Consider the following 6,929-nt stretch of genomic DNA (forward strand, 5'->3'; position numbering starts at 1 on the left):
GTCAGTTAACCACCAGCTTAACCTACTGAGCTCACATTTCTGACTTCTTCAAGCAGTCAATAAGCCTAATAAACCAACATGGCTTTTTTCTATACTTTAACACCATGTAACTCATATTAAAAATAGGCCAAACAAGTTTTTCACAAAAGACAAATAAATAAAGCAATCTTTTGAACAGGTCTCTTTAATAAACAAATTGATTTACAGTTTAATGTCACAAAAGAAAACAAACTATTATTTTTCAAAAGAGAAATAAAATGTTTAATGGCCAATACTGGGGCTTGAACCCACAACCTTGTGCGGACCTGTTAGTCAGTTAACCACCAGCTTAACCCACTGAGCTACCTTTTCTGACTTGCTCAAGCAGTCAATAAGCCTAATAAACCAACATGGCTTTTTTTCTTTACTTCAACACCATGTAACTCATATTAAAAGTAGGCCAAACAAGTTTTTCACAAAAGACAAATAAATAAAGCAATATTTTGAACAGGTCTCTTTAATTAACAAATAGATTTACAGTTTAATGTCACAAAAGCAAACAAACTATTACATTTAAAAAGAGAATTAAAATTTTTTACTTGCCAATACTGGGGCTTGAACACACAACCTTGTGGGGACCTGTTAGTCAGTTAACCACCAGCTTAACCTACTGAGCTACCATTTCTGACTTGTTCAAGCAGTCAATAAGCCTAATAAACCAACATAGCTCCTTTTCCATACTTCAACACCATGAAACTCATTAAAAGTAGGCCAAACAAGTCTTTCAACAAAGACAAATAAATAAAGCAATCTTTTGAACAGGTCTCTTTAATTAACAAATAGATTTACAGTTTAATGTCACAAAAGCAAACAAACTATTACATTTCAAAAGAGAAATAAAATGTTTAATTGCCAATACTTGGGCTTAAACCCACAACCTTGTGCGGACCTGTTAGTCAGTTAAACACCAGCTTAAGCCACTGAGCTACCATTTCTGACGTGTTCAAGCAGTCAATAAGCCTAATAAACCAACATGGCTTTTTTCTTTACTTCAACACCATGTAACTCATACTAAAAGTTGGCCAAACAAGTTTTTCACAAAAGACAAATAAATAAAGCAATCTTTTGAACAGGTCTCTTTAATTAACAAATAGATTTACAGTTTAATGTAACAAAAGCAAACAAACTATTACATTTAAAAAATTTTACTTGCCAATACTGGGGCTTGAACCAACAACTTTGTGCGGACCTGTTAGTCAGTTAACCACGAGCTTAACCCACTGAGCTACCATTTCTGACTTGTTCAAGCAGTCAATAAGCCTAATAAACCAACATGGCTTTGTTTCTTACTTCAACACCATGTAATTCATATTAAAAGTAGGCCAAACAAGTTTTTCACAAAAGACAAATAAATAAAGCAATCTTTTGAACAGGTCTCTTTAATTAACTAATAGATTTACAGTTTAATGTCACAAAAGCAAACAAACTATTACATTTAAAAAGAGAATTAAATTTTTTTACTTGCCAATACTGGGGCTTGAACCCACAACCTTGTGGGGACCTGTTAGTCAGTTAACCACCAGCTTAACCTACTGCGCTACCATTTCTGACTTGTTCAAGCAGTCAATAAGCCTAATAAACCAACATAGCTTCTTTTCCATACCTTAACACCATGAAACTCATTAAAAATAGGCCAAACAAGATTTTTCACAAAAGACAAATAAATAAAGCAATCTTTTGAACAGGTCTCTTTAATAAACAAATTGATTTACAGTTTAATGTCACAAAAGAAAACAAACTATTAGATTTCAAAATGAGAAATAAAATGTTTAATGGCCAATACTGGGGGTTGAACCCACAACCTTGTGCGGACCTGTTAGTCAGTTAACCAGCTTAACCCACTGAGCTACCATTTCTGACTTACTCAAGCAGTCAATAAGCCTAATAAACCAACATGGCTTTTTTTCTTTACTTCAACACCATGTAACTCATATTAAAAGTAGGCCAAACAAGTTTTTCACAAAAGACAAATAAATAAAGCAATATTTTGAACAGGTCTCTTTAATTAACAAATAGATTTACAGTTTAATGTCACAAAAGCAAACAAACTATTACATTTAAAAAGAGAATTAAAATGTTTTACTTGCCAATACTGGGGCTTGAACCCACAACCTTGTGGGGACCTGTTAGTCAGTTAACCACCAGCTTAACCCACTGAGCACCACTTCTGACTTTTGCAAGCAGTCCAGAAGCCTAATGAACCAACATAGCTTCTTTTCCATACTTCAACACCATGAAACTCATTAAAAGTAGGCCAAACAAGTCTTTCAACAAAGACAAAGAAAAAAAGCAATCTTTTAAACAGGTCTCTTTAATAAACAAATTGATTTACAGTTTAATGTCACAAAAGCAAACAAACTATTAAATTTCAAAAGAGAAATAAAATGTTTAATTGCCAATACTTGGGCTTAAACCCACAACCTTGTGCGGACCTGTTAGTCAGTTAACCACCAGCTTAACCCACTGAGCTACCATTTCTGACATGTTCAAGCAGTCAATAAGCCTAATAAACCAACATGGCTTTTTTCTTTACTTCAACACCATGTAACTCATATTAAAAGTAGGCCAAACAAGTTTTTCACAAAAGACAAATAAATAAAGTAATCTTTTGAACAGGTCTCTTTAATTAACAAATAGATTTACAGTTTAATGTAACAAAAGCAAACAAACTATTACATTTAAAAATTTTTACTTGCCAATACTGGGGCTTGAACCCACAACTTTGTGCGGACCTGTTAGTCAGTTAACCACGAGCTTAACCCACTGAGCTACCATTTCTGACTTGTTCAAGCAGTCAATAAGCCTAATAAACCAACATGGCTTTGTTTCTTTACTTCAACACCATGTAACTCATATTAAAAGTAGGCCAAACAAGTTTTTCACAAAAGACAAATAAATAAAGCAATATTTTGAACAGGTCTCTTTAATTAACAAATTGATTTACAGTTTAATGTCACAAAAGAAAACAAACTATTAGATTTCAAAATGAGAAATAAAATGTTTTACTTGCCAATACTGGGGCTTGAACCCACAACCTTGTGCGGACCTGTTAGTCAGTTAACCACCAGCTTAACCCACTGAGCTACCATTTCTGACTTGCTCAAGCAGTCAATAAGCCTAATAAACCAACATAGCTTCTTTTCCATACTTTAACACCATGAAACTCATTAAAAGTAGGCCAAACAAGTCTTTCAACAAAGACAAATAAATAAAGCAATCTTTTGAACAGGTCTCTTTAATTAACAAATAGATTTACAGTTTAATGTCACAAAAGCAAACAAACTATTACATTCAAAAAAATAATTAACATTTTTTACTTGCCAATACTGGGGCTTGAACCCACAACCTTGTGGGGACCTGTTAGTCAGTTAACCACCAGCTTAACCTACTGAGCTACCACTTCTGACGTTTGCAAGCAGTCAATAAGCCTAATGAACCAACATAGCTTCTTTTCCATACTTCAACACCATGAAACTCATTAAAAGTAGGCCAATCAAGTCTTTCAACAAAGACAAAGAAAAAAAGCAATCTTTTGAACAGGTCTCTTTAATTAACAAATAGATTTACAGTTTAATGTCACAAAAGCAAACAAACTATTACATTTAAAAAGAGAATTAATTTTTTTTACTTGCCAATACTGGGGCTTGAACCCATAACTTTGGGGGGACCTGATAGTCAGTTAACCACCAGCTTAACCTACTGAGCTAACATTTCTGACTTCTTCAAGCAGTCAATAAGCCTAATAAACCAACATGGCTTTTTTCTATACTTTAACACCATGTAACTCATATTAAAAATAGGCCAAACAAGTTTTTCACAAAAGACAAATAAATAAAGCAATCTTTTGAACAGGTCTCTTTAATAAACAAATTGATTTACAGTTTAATGTCACAAAAGAAAACAAACTATTAGATTTCAAAAGAGAAATAAAATGTTTAATGGCCAATACTGGGGCTTGAACCCACAACCTTGTGCGGACCTGTTAGTCAGTTAACCACCAGCTTAACCCACTGAGCTACCTTTTCTGACTTGTTTAAGCAGTCAATAAGCCTAATAAACCAACATGGCTTTTTTTCTTTACTTCAACACCATGTAACTCATATTAAAAGTAGGCCAAACAAGTTTTTCACAAAAGACAAATAAATAAAGCAATATTTTGAACAGGTCTCTTTAATTAACAAATTGATTTACAGTTTAATGTCACAAAAGAAAACAAACTATTAGATTTCAAAATGAGAAATAAAATGTTTTACTTGCCAATACTGGGGCTTGAACCCACAACCTTGTGCGGACCTGTTAGTCAGTTAACCACCAGCTTAACCCACTGAGCTACCATTTCTGACTTGCTCAAGCAGTCAATAAGCCTAATAAACCAACATAGCTTCTTTTCCATACTTCAACACCATGAAACTCATTAAAAGTAGGCCAAACAAGTCTTTCAACAAAGACAAATAAATAAAGCAATCTTTTGAACAGGTCTCTTTAATTAACAAATAGATTTACAGTTTAATGTCACAAAAGCAAACAAACTATTACATTCAAAAAAATAATTAACATTTTTTACTTGCCAATACTGGGGCTTGAACCCACAACCTTGTGGGGACCTGTTAGTCAGTTAACCACCAGCTTAACCTACTGAGCTACCACTTCTGACTTTTGCAAGCAGTCAATAAGCCTAATGAACCAACATAGCTTCTTTTCCATACTTCAACACCATGAAACTCATTAAAAGTAGGCCAATCAAGTCTTTCAACAAAGACAAAGAAAAAAAGCAATCTTTTGAACAGGTCTCTTTAATTAACAAATAGATTTACAGTTTAATGTCACAAAAGCAAACAAACTATTACATTTAAAAAGAGAATTAAAATTTTTTACTTGCCAATACTGGGGCTTGAACCCACAACCTTGTGGGGACCTGTTAGTCAGTTAACAACCAGCTTAACCTACTGAGCTACCATTTCTGACTTGTTCAAGCAGTCAATAAGCCTAATAAACCAACATAGCTCCTTTTCCATACTTCAACACCATGAAACTCATTAAAAGTAGGCCAAACAAGTCTTTCAACAAAGACAAATAAATAAAGCAATCTTTTGAACAGGTCTCTTTAATTAAAAAATAGATTTACAGTTTAATGTCACAAAAGCAAACAAACTATTACATTCAAAAAAATAATTAACATTTTTTACTTGCCAATACTGGGGCTTGAACCCACAACCTTGTGGGGACCTGTTAGTCAGTTAACCACCAGCTTAACCTACTGAGCTACCACTTCTGACTTTTGCAAGCAGTCAATAAGCCTAATGAACCAACATAGCTTCTTTTCCATACTTCAACACCATGAAACTCATTAAAAGTAGGCCAATCAAGTCTTTCAACAAAGACAAAGAAAAAAAGCAATCTTTTGAACAGGTCTCTTTAATTAACAAATAGATTTACAGTTTAATGTCACAAAAGCAAACAAACTATTACATTTAAAAAGAGAATTAAAATTTTTTACTTGCCAATACTGGGGCTTGAACCCACAACCTTGTGGGGACCTGTTAGTCAGTTAACCACCAGCTTAACCTACTGAGCTACCATTTCTGACTTGTTCAAGCAGTCAATAAGCCTAATAAACCAACATAGCTCCTTTTCCATACTTCAACACCATGAAACTCATTAAAAGTAGGCCAAACAAGTCTTTCAACAAAGACAAATAAATAAAGCAATCTTTTGAACAGGTCTCTTTAATTAACAAATAGATTTACAGTTTAATGTCACAAAAGCAAACAAACTATTACATTTCAAAAGAGAAATAAAATGTTTAATTGCCAATACTTGGGCTTAAACCCACAACTTTGTGCGGACCTGTTAGTCAGTTAAACACCAGCTTAACCCACTGAGCTACCATTTCTGACGTGTTCAAGCAGTCAATAAGCCTAATAAACCAACATGGCTTTTTTCTTTACTTCAACACCATGTAACTCATACTAAAAGTTGGCCAAACAAGTTTTTCACAAAAGACAAATAAATAAAGCAATCTTTTGAACAGGTCTCTTTAATTAACAAATAGATTTACAGTTTAATGTAACAAAAGCAAACAAACTATTACATTTAAAAAATTTTACTTGCCAATACTGGGGCTTGAACCCACAACTTTGTGCGGACCTGTTAGTCAGTTAACCACGAGCTTAACCCACTGAGCTACCATTTCTGACTTGTTCAAGCAGTCAATAAGCCTAATAAACCAACATGGCTTTGTTTCTTTACTTCAACACCATGTAATTCATATTAAAAGTAGGCCAAACAAGTTTTTCACAAAAGACAAATAAATAAAGCAATCTTTTGAACAGGTCTCTTTAATTAACTAATAGATTTACAGTTTAATGTCACAAAAGCAAACAAACTATTACATTTAAAAAGAGAATTAAATTTTTTTACTTGCCAATACTGGGGCTTGAACCCACAACCTTGTGGGGACCTGTTAGTCAGTTAACCACCAGCTTAACCTACTGCGCTACCATTTCTGACTTGTTCAAGCAGTCAATAAGCCTAATAAACCAACATAGCTTCTTTTCCATACCTTAACACCATGAAACTCATTAAAAATAGGCCAAACAAGTTTTTCACAAAAGACAAATAAATAAAGCAATCTTTTGAACAGGTCTCTTTAATAAACAAATTGATTTACAGTTTAATGTCACAAAAGAAAACAAACTATTAGATTTCAAAATGAGAAATAAAATGTTTAATGGCCAATACTGGGGCTTGAACCCACAACCTTGTGCGGACCTGTTAGTCAGTTAACCACCAGCTTAACCCACTGAGCTACCATTTCTGACTTGCTCAAGCAGTCAATAAGCCTAATAAACCAACATGGCTTTTTTTCTTTACTTCAACACCATGTAACT

Source organism: Silurus aristotelis (genome assembly GCF_946808225.1).
Source record: "Silurus aristotelis genome assembly, chromosome: 1".
Taxonomy (NCBI): Eukaryota; Metazoa; Chordata; class Actinopteri; order Siluriformes; family Siluridae; genus Silurus; species Silurus aristotelis.